The sequence below is a fragment of the Pinus tabuliformis genome, chromosome 6, assembly GCF_031772625.1.
Source record: "Pinus tabuliformis cultivar Carrire ecotype Pingquan chromosome 6, CPIR1, whole genome shotgun sequence".
NCBI lineage: Eukaryota > Viridiplantae > Streptophyta > Pinopsida > Pinales > Pinaceae > Pinus > Pinus tabuliformis.
The window spans coordinates 447,885,105-447,905,233 of NC_142292.1; positions in this window are offsets into that span (position 1 = coordinate 447,885,105).

A 20,129-nucleotide genomic window follows, 5' to 3' on the forward strand; every position below is an offset into this window, starting at 1 on the left:
AGGTTGTAGCCTGCATACTGGTAAAGGACTGCACCAGTATATTGTAAAAGAAGTTTCTCATTAAAGAAGAAAGAGACGAATTGCAGCAGGTGGTTTTCACCCACATTGGGTTTCCACCTTATATCATGGTGTTCATGTGTGTGGCTCTTGTGTGATGTTCTGTTCTGTTATACTGCACCTGTTTACTGCTAAATTGCTTAATAATGTTCTGATGCATTTACTGAAGATAAGATAAACTGAATCATAAGATATCTGCATATACGCTAGTTGCTTTAGACACAGTCGCGTGTACACGCGGGTTCACTTAACTGAAGTCGCGTATATGTTTCTGAGTATGAAATTGAAAAGGTTTTATTGATCTGATAATACTGATTCACCCCCCCTCTCAGTATTATTTCCAACACTTTAGTATAACTTTATTCAATTGTTGATAATCAGTGCACAGTCACAGTGTGCCATAATTTTTCTTCACGAACAATGTCAAGGCCCCTAAGGTGATATGTTGGGTCTAATGTACCCCTTATCTAGCATTTCTTTCAACTGCATCTTTAACTCCACCAACTCGAGTGTACTCATACGATATGGATCTTTCGAGGTTGGCACTATCCTATGGATTAACTCAATGGTAAATTCGATGTCCCTCCTAGGTGGTAACCCCAATATTTCTATTGGAAATACATCACTGAACTCCTTTAGCAAATGGGTGTACTTCCCTTTCGGCCCCATTGCTTTCTAACTCGCTGGTCACTTGGATTTCATACAATGCACATCCCTTCCTGCTACATCTTTTCACTTGCATTGTTGCTATTCTCATGAGCATAATAGACTTCTTTATCCCCTATAACATCACTTTGTTACCATCGTTTCTAAGACACTCCCATGACTTTCTATAGTAATCAATCTTGGTTCTATGGAATGCTAAACTGTCCATGTCGACTGGAACATCATAAGAGCCCAATGGTAAATTATTGAGAGAAGCTAAAGTAGACATGCCTCTTATTATCATGGGGCATGACTCCACCATGTTAGTCACCCTCCTCTTGATTCTCATGGCTAGTCGAACCAGCCATGATTTCTTATGGGTTTTCTTCTGCAGAGAACATGTGTCTACCACTTTTGGATTGATATAGCTGAAATTCGATATTGGGTTGATTAAATTTGAAACTAGTTAACGACCATACCTTGCATCTCGATAACTGAATCCTCATGGTCTATCTACATATAGTCTAATGCAGCATAGATTCGAGGTATGTTCTCAGCCACATTGTTCATTGTCGTCACCTCTTGTACATGTAGAGCATTTTTCCATGATCCGTATTGGATTATTATATTATTTGACATCCATCTCAATGCATTCATAGTGGAAAAAGTGGAGGAATCAACTCATGGGATTGTTTTTACTGGTGGGACATAGTTTAGCAAAACAAGGTCTGAAACCTTTTCGGGGCATTTTGAGGCATCAAATGATGTTTTTGGGGGGTAAAACTTTGTTGCTTTATTGTTTCACGTTTTCATGCTATTCTACACGCAATTATATTTCCAACAGTGAAAGAAGCGCATCAATCAGAGTCTGTATGCGAAATTTATGTCACTCGGAAGTTGACCTCCCTGTTTTCACCACCATGGTTCAAGAAGATGTCCTATCAGCCCCCATTATTCATGGAAAAGGGGCTATCCACATGATTGTGATGTAAAATAATCTAGAAGAGTCTATATTGTAACTCTATTTAATAGTTAAGGTAGTCAAACTTAACCACTAGTAGGTTATCGGGTTGTGTTATAATGAGGTCACTAGGAGGAAGAAGAATTACATTCTTTTGAGTGCATTTGTTCCATAGCTGAGAAAAATTAGCCAACAGGGATATGAGGTAGAGCACACATAGAAGATTTATGTACTGTATCAACCCACGGGCCATATGCCATTTTTTTATTACCTGCATCCAAATTTCCAGAAAGAGAAAGAGAGAGGAGCGACCTCACCTTCCAACTAGGTTTTCTCCCAAAAGGATTTTCCAGAGCATATCTTATGTGTTATGTGTGTTTGTGAGATTTTATTTTTTCGTTGTTTATTTTCTATATAATTTCCATTCACATGCATGCACTAATTATAGTAAAATTTATAGATCTAGAAATTTAATAAAATTGTAATAGTGTAGAATTTCATATTTTTAATATAATATTATCAAATTTGTTGTGACAAGTTTTCCAGTGAAACATTCATGAAATTTTACTGATCATTACACTTTGTTGTTGTTGAGGGTATTTTCTCTTCAAATGGTTCTCTCCACATGTCCAACACACAAGCCCTTTCCTGAACCTCTTGGCCTTTTATTTTGCTAGTTTAGTGGGTATATTTCTACTAGCAACTGTGGATTTTTGCTTATATTCATTCTTGGAAAGAGTGGTGAACTTTCCATTTATCCCTCCTTATATTATGAAAATATCACTCATTTTCCCTTGAAGCTTCTCCTATCCTTATTTTTCTAGTTTGTCCGGGACTCCACTCTATGTTTGGACTTTTTATAAAAATATTTGGCTTTTTGAACAGTGTCCTCTAGTGTTCTTGGCTAATCAAATTCAATCCTATCTTGATAGGTCTGTGGTAACCCACTCAGGTACCTTTGAATGTTTACCTCATCATTTCTGATATATGGTACGTACCTCAACAACTCCAAAAATTTGTTAGTGTACTCATCAATAGTAAGCTACCCCAACTTATGCTCATGAAATTCTTTAACCTTGTTGTCATAGTACCTCTCAGACAAGTATTTCTCCCAGAAATATTTCTCAAATCTCCTCCATGATAGCTTTTTCTCCCTAATGTCTTTAACATTACTCAAATCTTCCCATCATAAATCATTTTTCCCCTTCAAACTGAAAATGGCTATTATGGCCTTCATATTCTCTGAGTAGTCATGCACCATGAAGTGTTTCTTCATCCCCAACAGCTAAGCCTATGCCTCTTCATCCTTCTTTATCTCTCCATCGAAGGTAGGGGCATTTTCTTTCTTGAACTCTTATGGCATTGAACTCTTCTTACTTATTCGATGATGGTGTCTCTTAACTATATTATATGATGGCCAGTCAAGGTTGCTAGACTCTATTTTATGAGTGATAAGAGGAATTTCTCCTCTCACTATGTCTTCATTTGCTTATTGATGTCTTTTCCTTGAATTATTTCCTTCTACCCTATTCGTCTCCATTTTTTTTTCTTTTGGGCCTATGATGGGTTGGGTTTGGACTTGTGCCTACCTAGATAGATAGCATTGATCTCTTGTTGTTTTTGCCTTTATAGTTCTAATAGGCTCTCCAATATTACTTATTTTACCTCTGCTTTCCTTTAGTGTACTCTAATAATATTTTCATTGTCTTCTTTACAGCTCCTTAAATCTGCTTTCAAACTCTTGAGAGATTCCTTCTGATCTAGAGAATTTTCCTTTGGATTCTTCACAATTATGTCCTCTTCCTCATTTTGATGGGACCTATATGTGCTATAATGAAACATTTTGTTGCTCATTCCTTTATTTATTTGTTGCAATTGTGTCTTCTTATGTGATGTTACACACACATAACTATCAGTTACATCAAACATGGAAAATTATATATATAATCTTATCACCTTGGTATACTTGTAGTAGGCATGTTGATCTGAAAGTTGTGGAAACATCAAACTCGGGTTAATATACAAATTAAAAGACAAAATAACATATTAGTCATTTGTAAAGTCAACAATTATATCAATTGTAAACTTAAAATCAATACACATTTGTATCTAGCAATGAAATTAACAGATTAAATGTTTATCTTGTTTTTGTGTGTATGAGCCTCTTCATGTCTAATATTGAACTTGAGCTTTAATACCACTTTGTAATGCTCCCTCCCACCCCCTTCATACTTTCTTAGGTTGTGGGAGGTGTTACTTTTTAATTAACCCAACCTCCATGGTATACTATGAACATGAGTTACAAAAAAGCATCCTCCTCCAAAGTTTGAGGAATTCATTTATGATATCACCATCGTATTTAGCTCGTCAAGATATTTCCAACGATATAAAATTTAACTCCATCTAACTCTCAGATTGAATGATATGCTCATTTGAAATTCATCCAATTAAATCTTTCCATGTCAGCAAAGATCGCAAGTGGAATCAATGTGGTCCCACCAAACATCTATGGAACATGCCACCTCAACCCAAACTATTGGGTCCCATAGGGCTTGATCCCTTTGCGCTTTGTTACCTTTCTATGTTAAATCTGACTCATAGGAAAAATCTAGTGTGCATACAAGTGTGCACCCTTAACACACACCCAGATCTATCGGATCCCGGATCACTCACTAATCATCATAGATATCCAACTCTATGGAGATCTGATGTTGCAAACATTTTCACCATGTGCAAAAACCCGAATCTCTCGGAACCCAGATTTACTCACCAGCCATCATAGATATTCGGCTTCGCGAACATCCGGTGTCACAAACATTTGAGCCTTACGTAATCACTCAAATCACCTGAATCTTGAATTTACTTACCAAATGAAATAACATTTGGCTTTGCCCAAGTGGGGCCCCCATCGGATATCACCATTCTAATAACTCACCATGAAAATCCTTATGGTTTTACTCAAATTTCGAGTTGGAGCACTAGTTGAATGCAGACTTTAATTCTTCATGCAAATTTTACCCATGTTGCATACTTTCAATCGACCCTGTTACATGAAAAATGAGAAATACATGAGAAAATGTGATTCCAATCACGTTTTTCAAGTAGCATGGTCCATTGAAAGTATGCAACATGGGTACTCCTTAGATGAGGAATTAAATTCCACATCCAAAGAGAGCTCCTACTTGAAATTTGAGTAAAATCGTAGGGATATAAGTTGAAAATATGAGTTGAAAAGTAGTTTTTTTATTTTTATTTTTTAATCTTTTTACTTTTTTACTCCAAAAATGGTGAATCATCCCTCGTAGTTGACATCATCATCTTGAATCCTATTGGTTCTTAAAAAACTTATTAGAGAAAGCACGAGGTCTAAAATGGGTCTCCTAAATAATATTATAAAATAATGGTGGAAATAATAAAACAAGATTAGATTACATCATCAAATTTTAGAGGGAAAAAGGAAAAAAATTATCATTTTCAACTCGTATTTTCAACTTATCTCCCTACGGTTTTACTCAAATTCGAGTAGGAGCACTCGTTAGATACATAATTTAATTCCTCGTCCAATTAGTAGCCATGTTGAATTCTTTTGATGGACCCTACTACATGAAAAATGAGAAATACATAAAAAAAACGTGATTGCAATCAAGCTTTTCATGTATTTCTCATTTTTCGTGTAATAGGGTCCATCGAAAGTATTCAACATGGCTACTCTTTAGATGAGAAAACAAATTTTGCATCCAACGAGTGCTCCTGCTCAAAATTTATGTAAAACCTTAGGGAGATAAGTTGAAAATATGAGTTGAAAAGTAGTTTTTTTTTTTTATCGTTTTACTTTTTTACATCAAAAAGGGTGAATCATCCCCCATGGTTGACATCATCATATTGAATCCTATTGGTTCTTATAAAGTTAATTTTTGTTGTAAATTTTTCTTTTGAGGCCCATTTTAGACCTCAATTTCTCTAATGGATTTTGATTGTACATTTTTTAAAGTCCATTTTTTACCTCAAAATTTATTTAATGCCACCCCGAAGTTGGTTCCAAAGTCTGAGCGGATGCTCACTCAAGGAATTCACCTAAGGTTCGACTAGGGTATTTCTTAGTTTTAGGAGTTTGGATCTGTAATCTAGGTGGTTTATTAGTTGTATTTTCAAGATAAGCACTAGACGAGTTTGTAGCCCACTGCCTAGGTGGTTTATCAACTTACTTAGCAAGCACTAAGTGGTTTATCAACCTGCTCAGCAAGCACTTAGTGGCTTATCGACGCTTTTTAGTAAGCACCACAATGGTTTAGCTACCCTTCCTAGTGGTTTACCAGTCTTACACCAAGCACTCGAGTGGTTTATTAGCTCTTCCAACAAGCATTGTTAGTCCAATCCTCCACTAAGCCTCCCACTGACCATTCAGACTTGCAAACTACTATACAATGACCTAAACACACCACTAGAGGAGAAAATCACCCAAAGTTTCAGATAACCAAGCTTTATTACCTCTTCAGTGCTTCTTCTATGCTCCTATTCCAATGGCCCATTGCATCAAAACATGGGATCACACCCCAAACGTCTGAGTAAAATCTCAGTCACATCCCCTGCTTCCTCCTGCACTAATGCTTCGCATTTTTCCTTTGAAGTTCTCCCTATTTTTCCTTTCAATGTCTCCTAATTTTGCTTGTGTCCATCATTTTCCTTAAGGCCCCTCATCTCATATTAGATTTCCCAACTTCCATTCACTCACACCAAGGAAATAGGAAAAAAGGGGGCATTTTCTTTGTACAATCATTTATTTCCAGCGATTAAGTGGTGGAGTGCTTTTTTGTGCCAATGAACACCACTCTTTCACTTCTCCGCTCCCCCTCAGACTTTGATCCATGTGTCCCTCCCTCTCAGACCAACATTTCATATTTAATTATTTTATAATTGCATATCATGTCTCAGCCAGCCATGGTCTCCATGTTGGCATTACACAGTCATCATTTTAACATTACAACAACAGGGGTTAACATTGTGGGTGTTACAGGAAAACCCATCCTACAACTGAAAATCCCTCAAGTCCCAATAGAAATATTCCCTAACTATCTTATGCTAGAACACTAGATGGGAATTGGATAGCTTAAGGGATTATGTATTAGAAAAGGGGATCTCATTCTTAGTGTTGTGCAAGCTAAGGGGGAGAAGAGTGTTAGTTGATTGAGATAGTTTTGGATATTTCACTAGACAAATTTTCACAACATATATGATAAAATATGTTTTAAATCCAAAATCTACATTATTAGGGTTTATTTCTCCTTAGATTTATGGATCTGTAAATTATTGGTTATTATGAATGCATCCAAATTATAATTATGCAAAAAATAGATAATAGAAAAATAAAACTCACAAACCACAAATTAACACAAGATATAACATGGGAAACCCTATCAGGAGAAAACCCAACTAGAAGGTGAGGTCACTTTGCTCTCTTTCTCTGAATGGAAAATGGATGCAAGTACAAATCAATGAGGAATGTGGCCTGTGGGCTACTATATTTCACAACTCCTCTATATTTTTTCACTCCCTGCCCACTCTCAACCATTATGCTCATCTATGGAACAAAATGTTGGAAAATAGGGAGGCTTTACGATTAGATCGAATTTTCCTTTCTTTGATAACTGCTTGTGAAATTTGTTTGTTTCTTATTAATTTAATTTTTTCTTCTTCATCAAACAATTATCAAATGTACAAAATGTGAATATCACATAAAACAAAAGAACACAAAATATAGGCTCCAAGCCAGGGCAAAACCCCTCCAAGGGGAAAACCTAGAAAAAAATCTATTCTTATGAAATCAGATCAAAGTGAGATAACTAGGAACCATGACCAAAGACTTCAAACCTCTAGATTCCAAGCCACATTAGAGAAATTTTGATGTCAAAAAAGGGCCTCAAAACAAAAATTTACAACAAAAACCAACTTTATAAGAATCAATAGGATTCAATATAATGATGTCAACCATGGGGGATGATTTACAATTTTTGGAGTAAAAAAAAAATAAAAATATATATATATATATATATATATATATATATATATATATATATATATATATATATATATATATTCAACTCGTATTTTCAACTTATCTCCCTATTATTTTGCTCAAATTTTGAGTAGGAACACTCATTGGATGCAAAATTAAGGAGTACCCATGTTGCAAACTTTCAATGGACCCTACTACATGAAAAAAGTGAAATGAATGAAAAACATTATTGCAAACACTCTTTTCATGTATTTCACATTTTTCGTGTAGTAGAGTCCATAAAAAGTATGCAACATGGGTACTCCTTGGATGAAAAACTAAATTATGCATCCAACAAGTTCTCCTACTCAAAAATTGAGTAAAATCATAGGGAGATAAGTTGAAAATACGATTTGAAAAAGTAGTTTTTCTTTCTTCCCTCCAAAAGTTGATGAGGTAATCTAATCTTATTTTATTATTTCCACTATTATTTTATAATATTCCTTAGGAGGTCCATTTTAGACCTCAAAATTTCTCTGAATCCTCCTTCTTCATAGCAAAATTTATCAGCAAGAAACTAGAATCATATTTCCAACAAGAGATGTAATAGGGAAGATCTTCCACAAATCAAACTTCAAGATACATTCTTCGTCAACTTCAAATTTCAACATTCCTCTTCTTCTACAATTTTTCGGATCAAATTATCCAAAATGGTGTGTCCAAATGAGCTCCAACTTCCCTCTATTTATATTTTCCATATGGGTGTGAATAGACATGTCCTTTAGGGTTGGGCCGACTTGAAAGGCAGGACGACTTGGCATCTAGAGTGGTTGTTGACCCAAATTACATATTTAAAAATTTAATGTTCCTTTTTATTTACAATAGGTCCAAATAGGACTTTGACTCTTTGACTCAAAAAAGCCTAGAAGCATGAAGAACATGCTTATCTAAATAAAATAATAATTCTTGATCATGTAACCCATGCTTGAAAAATATATAAATTTATTTTTCTTCTTTTGCATTTTACGTAAAATATATAAGTACAATGACAATTATGAAGACCAAACTTAGTTATATTTTCCAACACTCCCTCTTAACTAGAGAAGTGTTCAAATTCCATAACTAGTATAAGGATACTTCTCAAATTGAAATATTCACATAAGAAGAGTTGGATCAACATCATAACCAGCATATATTATTCCAAGGGTTTAGATACCATATAGGCTACTGCCAAGGTATTAACCCAAGATATTTCAGGGATCTAGGTACCATCTAGGCTACTGCCAAGGTACCAACTCAATCTCTTTTAGGGATCTCAGTACTATCTAGGCTATTACCAAGGTATCAACCCAACATCTCATAGGGATCTAGGTACCATCTAGGCTACTGCTAAGGAACCAACCCAACATCTCACTGGGATCTAGGTACCATCTAGGTCACTTCCAAGGTGCCAACACAACATCTTACAAGGATCTAGGTACCATCTAGGTCACTGCCAAGCTACCAACCCTATGTACCATCATACAGGCTACCCAATCTAAGGTACAACTCTATGTACCATCATACAAACTACTTAGTCTAAGGTACAAAAATTAGTCACCATGATCTGGTTGGCGCCTCAACCTCATGGTATATAGACTAGTACAGATTTTCCATCACTATGGTCAAACCTCCAGGAAAATTTATGTTCCAACTATGCGGGGTTGGCCAAACCCTATAGGACATTCAACTCCCGACACCACAGGGTCAAAACCCAAAAGGAACCTTATATTATAGGGTTTCCATTATCTTGGTCAAACCATAACATTACAAGCCTCATTCGAGGCCAAAAAGCTCACACAACAAGTAACTAAGCCTGACAAAAGGCACCCACTGTTATAGAGTGACAAGGCCAACATAGAAAGGAACCTACTCTTCTGAGTAATTGGGCCTTAAGGACCATTCCTCCTAAACTAGGATAATATATTCCCTTAACAATAGTTTGAGTTATTCTTCCTAAATTTGGAGAATGTTTGTCCCTATTGTTATCTTATTAGTGTTCCCTCTTACTAAGAGAACTTGTTTAAACAATTCTAAGCTTATCCCTAAAGTACATGTACTTCATCGAGGACAAATGCTTGTCAAAATCCTATCACATCTTTTGCCTTTAAATATAATACTTAAAGACATACCTTAAAACTTGAGAGTTGGACTGGTCCCTTTGAATCAAAGCTTCTTTTAAATTCATAGCCCTTTCAAGATTCAAATCTCCCTTTGAAGCTCCTAGCTCTAAATCCAAGACTTGTCACAGACTTTCGTTTTGATATTATAACTTCTTCTAGCCCAGACAGTTTTCAGCATGTACCTGCAATCCTATTCAGGGAGATCACAAGAATAGTTACAATCAAGTAATGAAAATAAAGCAAGAGAGTATATTTACTAAAGAAATCAATAATAGTACAAAAAGAGAGAAATAGAGAACTTATCTTTTATGAATAGCAGCATCTCCCTCTCAAACTTGAGCTACAGGATCATTTTTCGTCATAGTCTTTTTCAGCAAATGTTTTCATTTTTCTCTAGATACACCTTAGTGATCTAGAGATCAAAATTTAGCTCGAAAATGAAAGTGCACATAATCTTTCGAAAACAACATCAAGTCGTAGTGTTCATCATTCTGATTCCAACGACACTTGTTTCGCCTCAATCCAATCTCGTATGACAAATTTATCATGTTTTGATCGTTTGGCTCAATAGCTAAAAAATTTGTAGGGTTGGCTGACTAGGCAGTCGCACCATTGATGTCATCATGTCTACTAGGTGTGTATGGACCAAAGCTAGTTTTCTAAGCGGTAGTCTCGTACAAGGCAGGATGGCGCATTTTCATTGGTTGGATTTGTTTGTGGTGGTCCAATGAGAGGATACCACATGTCCCAACCAGATTCCGCCACATGGCACCTCATGGTAGGCCAAAATTTTGTTAAGGTGTCGATAGCTTTGGGTGGGATCGAACTCATGACCTACTTTACAAAAATTCCAAGCCTTACCATTACACCACACACTTTTTACTTGATATATAATGCCTCTACCTTTATGTTAAAGACCATGTAAATGAACATTGGGGGCAGGGGTTGAGACTAGGCCCTGGCCCCTGGTCATCGACACCCCACACAACCGTGGAATGAGTGATGAAGAAGGACTCAGGGCCTAGCCCTAGCCCATGGTCACATTTGTTCCCACATGACCCCGACAGAAGGAATGATGAGAGGGGCGAGGCTCTAGGCCCTAGCCCTAGGTCTTATTACCATCCACTAGATCGAGAGTTATGGCAAAGGGATCTATGAAGGGGGGAGTGGAGTTTAGGCCTTGGCTCCAGTCTCGTGGAAGTGATATAACCACCGGCAGAAATGACGAGGGCTACCGCGGCAGGGACGGGTTGTTAGCCCCGGCCGCTGCTCCTATGGTCGGCATATGACCCTAACCAATGGCGATAAGTTTGGACTGCCCAGCCCCCAACCACATGGGCCACAAGACTAACAATGGGGCCAAAATTATGGAGAGCGGAGTTATTAGTTGAATTAATTGTTCGATAATTTACACCTATTATGGGAAAATTTGTCACCTCCCAAGCAGATAAAAGGCGAAAATATCGCTCTCTTTGCAGGTTCATCCAATTTGGAGGACGAATAGAAAAAGAAACTTGGGAGAGCCATAACTAGATGAGTTGTTGGCCTTTTGGATCTCAAGAAGAGTCTAGATGGGGGTTTTGGACATTTTGGATCCAATGGAAGCCTTTGTTTATTGATTGGAGCACATCTGAAGAGACCTTTTTCATGTTTGAGTCCATGGGTGTCAGGATCAATCAGTGTTTTGAAGCAGTTATTGAAGGCTTTTAACAGGGAGAGGATCTTGTATGGGTTTTCTATCCTTCAGATGTTAACTGTAGTAGTTGTGACTTACTTAGTACATTTCATGTTTGTCTTTTCTCACTCTATCTTGTTGAGGAAATCTCTCTTTTTGTACTTCAATGTAGAATTTTTGCACTTGTTTTCTAATCTTCAGATGGAGTACAGGGTATTGATGTGAGAGCACTCTTCTTGGTGATTGTTTCATGACTGACTATGGATTGTCATGCTTTTTAGAGTGAGAGTTCTTTGCAGGAGAACATTTCCTTGAAGGGGAAACTAGTCACTCATATTGTCAGCAAACTTTATGTACTCTTCATTACTAAATTATATGGAGCGGTCTAGTTGTGTTAGCAAGCCCAGAGATGTAGCCCAGGAGGGGAGAACTCCATCACCAAATTTTGTGTTCTCTCTTCTTGAAATCTTTATGAGTTAAATGATGATATGTTGCTTGTTTAAGTCTCACTTGAAAACTAACTCATTATCCTTGAAGAGACCTTAAAAACTTGTGTTTGTGTAAGACCCATTTTTACTTGCAAAGTGTTAGAGGATGATCAATTTTTAGGAAGAAGAAGTTCTCCTCCAATTTTAGATCAACTGGTATCAGAGTTGGTTCTGACCAAGTTGCAGGAATGGGCAAGAAGGTGGAAAGTATCCAAGAGTTAGAGGAGATGAATTTGTCTCTTCGAATGGAGACTGTTGAATTGAGAAGATTGCTTGAAGTTTTTGAAGAGGAGAAGAGTCATATGCACCTTCAGTTAGAGCATGTTCTTGAGGAACAAGTTGGTGAGATTTCCACTCTAGTGATAGAAAAGGATACCTCCGAAGTGAAGCCAATATGTGGGCATGGTCCAAACACTGGTTATGGACCCTATGTGGAGAATGATGCATGTGCATTTTGTCAGCATCTCAAAGATTCTCATTATATGCCTGTTGGTAAAAGTGGATGGATTGAGTCATCTTCAAATTCGTCATCAGAATCTAAAGCAGAAAATATGGGTGGCAAGTCCAAGGAGGTAATTAGCATCTCTAGTTCAAATCCTTCAGTTTATGTTAATAACACATCTTTTGCAGCATTTGAACAACATACTAAAGGAATTGGTATGAAGTTGCTAGCTCAGATGGGTTATGAAGGAGGAGGCCTCAGAATCAATGGCCAAGGGATCACTAATCCTATCATGGTGAAAGAGAGACCAAGATATCAAGGATTGGGATATGGTCATAGAGAGTTTAGAGAGTGTTCTAAACTATTTGAGGCAAAGAAATCATCATAGGATGATATGTCACACCAAGATGGTAGTGATAATGTAAATTTGTCTCCTAAGAGAGATGAATGCTTCAAAGGACTTTGCATGTCATCGTCCAGTCCACATCATCAAATTTACAGCCCAAGGGATAGGTATAAATTTCATGGGAATTTTCCAAATGTTGGTAATTTTGATTATTTGTGGGACATGTATCCTTGCACTTTTTGTGATGCAGTTGACCATTGTGTGGTTGATTGTGAGCAACACAAGGTGATGGTCAAAAGAATGGAACAAATTCTTGGCATCAAGCATGAAGAACCTCCTTCACATTTGAAGACTTCCTTTTCAGTGGGCAAGCAATAGTACTTTTGTACCCATTGCAACATGCATGGGCATGGGAATGAAAGATGTTGGAAACTTCATCCAAAACTTCGTCCCAAGAAGGATAAAGAGGTTATGCAAACCAATGAAAGGAGCACAACAAGTGGCAAAGAGGAGACTTGCATAGTTCCTAAGGAAACCTTCAAAGTAGAATAGATGCAGAAAGAGAACCCATAAGCCTAGGAGAGGCAAAGATTGGGTAGATTGTTTGTATAGTTTGTTGCTTTGTAAATTGTAAATTGTAAATGCTTGTTTTTGTCGTTACCTGTTTTGGGTACTTTGTAAAGTGAACAAGAATAATCACTATTTGCAACAAGTATGTTTTTCTTTGACATGTTATGTTGTTGGCTTGTTTATAAGTCCAAATGTTTGAGGACTTTTGGGATGAACAGTGTTTGTCATCCAGTTTGTCTATAGTTGCATCATGTACTCATCGATACAAGTGTTCAAGATGAAACTTGTTGTGAATGAAATATTTGATAAATATTGTACAAGAAATGACTATGTTTTTGTGGACAAATCCAAATGTGTCATTGAATTATTGTAGTCAGAGTACTTTTGTGTACAAGCTCAGTTTGAGGACATTAAAGAAAAGTTTGAATCAGTGCATGGCAGGCATTGAATTGCTTCTAATTTCCAAGATGGTAAGTCAGGTTTGTATTCAACAATGAAACTTCAAGATGAATTTGTTTGAGTCATGAAATATGGGTTTAAAGAGAATGTCCAGATTCCATCCATCGATGTTTTTTTTCCTACAAGGTGATAAGAATTGTGGCTCGATTCTTGACAGGACGGTAATGTCTTCACGCAGAGGATAAGTGGAGTACCTTGATTGGAGCTTGAAGGCACCAATTGAAAACAGAGCATTAAGGATTGATTTTGGGGAAGTTTTGAGTTTTTGCCTCATCTTTTTTACTAGGAGAAGCTAAATTTTGGATTCCAAAAGTTCCTGGAGGAGAGGTATGATCCAGAGATCAAATTTAGATCAAAAATGAAAGTGTTCGGAATCTTTCGAAACTGGTGTCAAGTCGTATTTTTCATCATTTTTATTCCAACAACACTTGTTTCTCCTAAATCCGATGTCATATGACAAAGTTATGATGTTTTGATCATTTGACTCAACAGCTTAAAAAATTGCAGGGTTGGTTGATTGGGTAGTCGTACCGCTGATGTTAGCGTGTCTACTGGGAGCATATTGACCATCCCTAGATTGCCAAGTGGTAGCCTCGTATATGGAAGGATGGCACATTTTGATTGGTTGGATTTGTTTGTGGTGGTCCAATGAGAGGATGCCACATGGCCCAACTAGAGGCCGTAACGTGGCACCTCGTGGTAGGCCAAAATTTTGTTAATGGGTTGGATAGCTTCAAGCAGGATTGAACTCATGACCTGCTTTACAACACTATCGATCCTAACCACCATACTGCGTCCTTTTTTACTTGATATATAATTCCTCCGAGTTTATGTTAATGACCATGTAAATGAATGTTAGGGGGAGGGGTCGGGACTAAGCACTGGCCCCTGGTCATCAGGACCCCACACAACCATGGCAGGACAAATGAGGAAGGGTTCGGGACTATCCTCAACCTGTGGTCACATTTTTTCCCACAGGACCCTAGCAGAAGGTGTGACAATGGGGGCAGGGCTTTAGGCCCTAGCCCCAGGTCTTATCATCATCCATTGGACCGAGAGTTATGACGGAGGCAACAGAGTTTAGGCCTTGGCCCCAGTCCCGTGGTAACGATATAACCACCGGAGAAAATGACGAGGGCTTCCCCTGCTGGGGTAGGTGGTTAACCTCGGCCCCCGTCCCTATGGTCGGCATATGACCACAACCAATGACAATAGGTGCGAAGAGGTGGGCCACATGACCAATGGCAAGGCCAAACTTTTGTAGCGTGGATTTATTGGTCGAATTAATCGTTCAACAATTTTCACCTATTGCGGGTGAATTTTTCACCTCTTGAGTAGATAAAAGGGCAAAAATGTCGCTCTCTTTTCAAGTTCATCCAATTTGGAGGACAAATAGCAACACAAATTGGGAGAGCCATAAATAGATGAGTTTTTGGCCTTTTTGAGCTCAAGAAGAGTCCATAGAGGGATTTTTGGACATTTTGGATCCAATGGAAGCCTCTATTTGCTAATTGGAGCACATCTGAAGAGACCTTTTTCAGGTTTGAGTCCATGGGTGTCAGTATCAATTAGTGTTTTGAAGCAATTATTGAAGCCTTTTATGCATGGAGAGGTCTTTGTAGAGGTTTTCTATCCTTTAGATGTTAACTGCAATAGTTGTGACTTATTTGGTACAATTCATGTTTGTTTTTTATCACTATGTCTTTTTTCCCCTGGGAAAATCAGTAACTTTCATTAATATTTTGAAAATTACATAAGCAGATGCCGCGGCATTACTGTCATTGTTCATACAAAATTCACCTTTTCAGTTATTTCTCAGAATCATAAACAAAAAAGTTACTAGTTACATCTATGATCTGTGCTGTACAGCCTATTCACTGTTACAAAAAGATTCAGTTAATAAATATATCAGCAAATCATATTGGTCTCCATTCACTGTTAGCTGTTGGGACTATTGTCCCTTTTATCACTATGTCTTATTGAAGAAAGCTCTCTTTTTGTACTTCAGTGTGGAATTGTTGTACTTGTTTTCTCATTTTTAGATGGAGTACAGGGTCTTGATGTGAGATCCCTTTTCTTGTTGATTGTTTCATGACTAACTATAGGTTGTCATGATTTTTAGAGTGAGATTTATTTGCAGGAGAACGTTTCCTTGAAGGGGAAACTAGCCACTCATATTGTCAGCAAACTTTATGTACTCTTCATCACTGAAATATATGGAGCAGTCTAGTTGTGTTAGCAGGCCCAGAGATGTAGCCCAGGAGGGGTGAACTTCGTCACCAAATTTTGTGTTGTCTCTCTTCTTGAATGCCTTTATGAGTTAAATGATGATATGTTTCTTGTTTAAAGTTCACATGAAAACTAACTCATTATCTTTGAAGAGACCTTAAAAACTTGTGTTTCTGTAAGACCCATTTTTACTTGCAAAGCATCAAAGGACGATTAGTTTTTAGGAAGGAGAATCTCTCCTCCAATTTTAGATCACTCACACTATCAGCTACAGAACCATAGAGAATTCCTTAAAGCTACTAGTAGTATCCCTAGGAGGAATGTTCATAGCTCCTTATGGAGGTGCTTCAACATATCTCATATACATTGTTTTTGTTCTTCTAAACAATGTGATGTCCATTCTATAGAATCAAGATTTCATGGTCGATATGTCAAACCATCATGTGCCAAACCAAACGATAATTTTAAGTGATGTCACGGTAAAAATATATGAGCGATGTAAAAGAGCTATGAGTTACTGTAAACAAGTTGATGAGGTCTTATGCCACTGTATATAACATTCCAGTTTGAGAGAGAGCCAATGGATAGTGATGTCGTTGAGTAACAATTATATGGTGTGATGCTAGAAATATAATCATTGAATCGGAATTTAGTTTGAATGTGTCATGGAAATGTAGGATCCTTGTTTTTATTGTCACACTTTCAATTCATTGTCAGAGTGTAAGAGTTTGAATAATAACATCACAATGTTGTATATATTGTTATCATCCAGGTCTGAGACATTTGTGGTATGTGTACCATAGGAATGGATAAACTCAAGCCATGGAAGGCACCGAGCTAGTGCAATGTATGAAGCGAACTTTAGAAAAATATTACCCAAGCCACCGAGATTATTAAAGAGGTAGATCACAGGCGAAAGTTACTGAGATACCTTAGTGAGACTCTTCAAAAGTCATATGAGCCACAGTATTTTATCACTTGTGTAACAAAGATATCAAACCATTGTTTGATATGAGCCTTGTAAAAAATGTGATCCACTGCATTGTGAATGTGAGGGCTTTAGCCATGTAAGTGTGAATCTTAGAGTATATATTGTGATCCACAAGATTTGTTAATGAATATGTCCCAACAAACCATTGTGATAAGTCAACAAGCTGATGAAACTTGATTTGTTGTTGATGCCATAGATCATTTTCAAGTAGAGCGGTGCCACTGAGAATCAATGTGAATTCCATCAATTTCATAGAGTGTGATATTTATTAAATATGTAATACAAGCCACAAAATTGTGCGATCACTTAGAGTTACACACCACAATTCAATATGCGATCTTGCACCACAGTTCACTATAATATGTGCGAATATCCAGCCACAATGCATAAATCTAAGTCACAAACAAAAAACAAAATATGAGGCACTAGAAGACACAAGCATTCCTCAAAGTATGATGAGACATTATAATTTAATTATGTGCCATAGATATTGTTTGCAGACCACAGGAGTATAGAACGATCCCCACAGAACAATAATCAAGTCACAAAATAGATAATTTGAATCACAACAGAGCATCTGATGCAATTATAGGATTAAAGTGATTCACTAAATTTTTAATGCAATGCCAAAGTAGGTATCATGTTGTTGTTACAAGCCTTACTGTGTGAGTCATCTTATGAACCTCAGAACTTGTTAAGCAAACTACTTTCACAGAGAATGTAAAATTGATCCGAGTTATTTCTTGTTGTGAGTCATTGTGATATTAGATATGAAGCCACAAGCACAGAGAAGAGAATCACAATAAAATGTACAGAATGAATCCAAAATTGTAGAATGTGAGCTTCCATAGAGAATATATCTTCCAAAGAGAATGTCTTACGAACCTCAGATTTCAAGACATGATGATTATACCAAAATAAAGTGATATTTTAAACCTTAGCTCTGATACCATGTCAGAAAATCAGGAGGCTTTATGATTAGATTAGATTTTCCTTTCTTTGATAATTGTTTGTCATTCCTGTAGATTTCCCAAATAGGCCTAAAATTTCAATCAATCTGTCAACATCTCTTATGGATCCATTGCAAAAAATAAGTATATCATCAACAAAAAGAAGGTGCATTATAGCATGCATTTATGCAATGATTGTACCGTTGAACTCCCCTCTTCGATTTTTTTTAGCCATCAACATGCTATGACCTTCTCCAACCATAAGAAAAAGGAGTTCTTATAGAAACAGATCAAAGTGAGATATCTAGGACCCATGACCAAAGACTTAAAACCTCTAGATGCCAAGTCAAATCCTCCTTCTTCATAGAAAAATTCATCAACAAGAGACTAGCAGTAGATTTCCAACAAGAGATAGGGCAGATCTTCCACAAATCAGACTTCAAGAGACATTCTTCATCAACTTCATATTTAGGCCTTCCTCTCCTTAAGTGATTTTTCATATCAAACTAACCAAAATTGTGTGTCCAAGTGAGCTCCAACTTCCCTCTGTTTATACTGTCTATAGGGATTTGAATAGACATGTCCTTTGGGGCTAAGCCAACTTGACAGGTAGACCAACTTGGCATCTAGCACGATTTTTGACCCAAATTACATATTTAAAAATTATTTTTCATTTTTCTTTACAATGCGTCCAAATAGGATTTTGACTCTTTAACTCAAAAAAATCCAAAACCATGAATAACATGCTTATATGTTTGAAAAATAAATAAATTTATTTTTTCTTCTTTTGCATTTTACATAAAATATATAAGTACAATTACAATTATGAAGATTGAGCCTAGTTACATTTTCCAACACAAAATGCACTTGAATAGAATAGAACCCCTTTTCCTCCTGGTGGCCCAGTTATAACATATCCGACTCCTTCAACTCTTAACTAGAGTTACAATATGGACTCTTCTTGAGGATGTTTCATCATGATCATATGGCTAACCCCTTTTCCATGAATAATGGGGATGACATGGAATCCTCTTGAATTATGAAAGTCAAAACAAAAAGGTCAAATTTTGAGTGGCATAAATTTTGCATATAAACTATAATTGAGGTCATTCTTACATTGTTAGAAATTTCTTTGTGTGTAGAATAGCACAAAAATTTGCAACACTCAGGCGACAAATTTTTATCCCCAAAAAACATTGTTTGATGCCTCAAAATGCTCTTAGAAGGTTTCAAACCTCAATTTTCCAAACTAGTTCTCGCTAGTAAAAATGGTCCTGTGAATTTTTTCCTCCACTTTTTCTATTCTAAAAGCATCGAGATGGATGACAAATAATATAATGATCAAATCTGGATCACATATATCCTTTTGGGGAAACTTCTCACCCCCAAAATCTTCTCCTGAATGAGGTGAGGAAATTTATCCTACATCTATTGAGTGTATCGTTTAGCCTTGCCTAGAGGTTGTCCTTTCAACCCAATCTACCAAAGGCCATCCTAACCATGTTTTGTAGTTTTGGACCTCTTCTACAAAACTTTATCCTTTGTCAACTTTTCCTAAGCATATGGTGTCAATTCCTCTACAGATGGTAGGACATGTTCATATTCCTTATTTAGCATAGAAGCCTCATCGAGTTCAGATTCTATACATTCACCACTGAGTAAATGCACATGTATAGGTTGAGTTTATAGACATTATCTCACACTTTTTCCAGTATCTCAAAGGAACCATATCGCAAATCCTTGATATTCTTACCATTACCATGTAGTTGTTCCTTGTTACCCATATACAATATCCAAAGGTGAAGGTCGCATATATCCATAACAAGTTTCACACGGGGACTTACTAGAAGAAGTGTGGACTACTCTATTATAAGAGTGTTGTATATATATCATATTTTTATCATAAGTATTCATATGCTTCTAATTGTAACCCCTCAAAATATGCACCAAAGTGTTGTTGACTACTTCTATCTATCCATCTGTTTGTGGATGGATGATGTAGACCTCTTTAACTTCATGTCCATCTTCTTCCACAATGTGGTCCAAAAATGGACTGAGAAATCTTGTGTCCCTATCTAAAACGATGTCCCTTGGTATCCCAAAGTGAACCCAAACTTGTCCAAAGAACAAGTTCATTGCTTCTTGTCTATTGATGGTCTTTT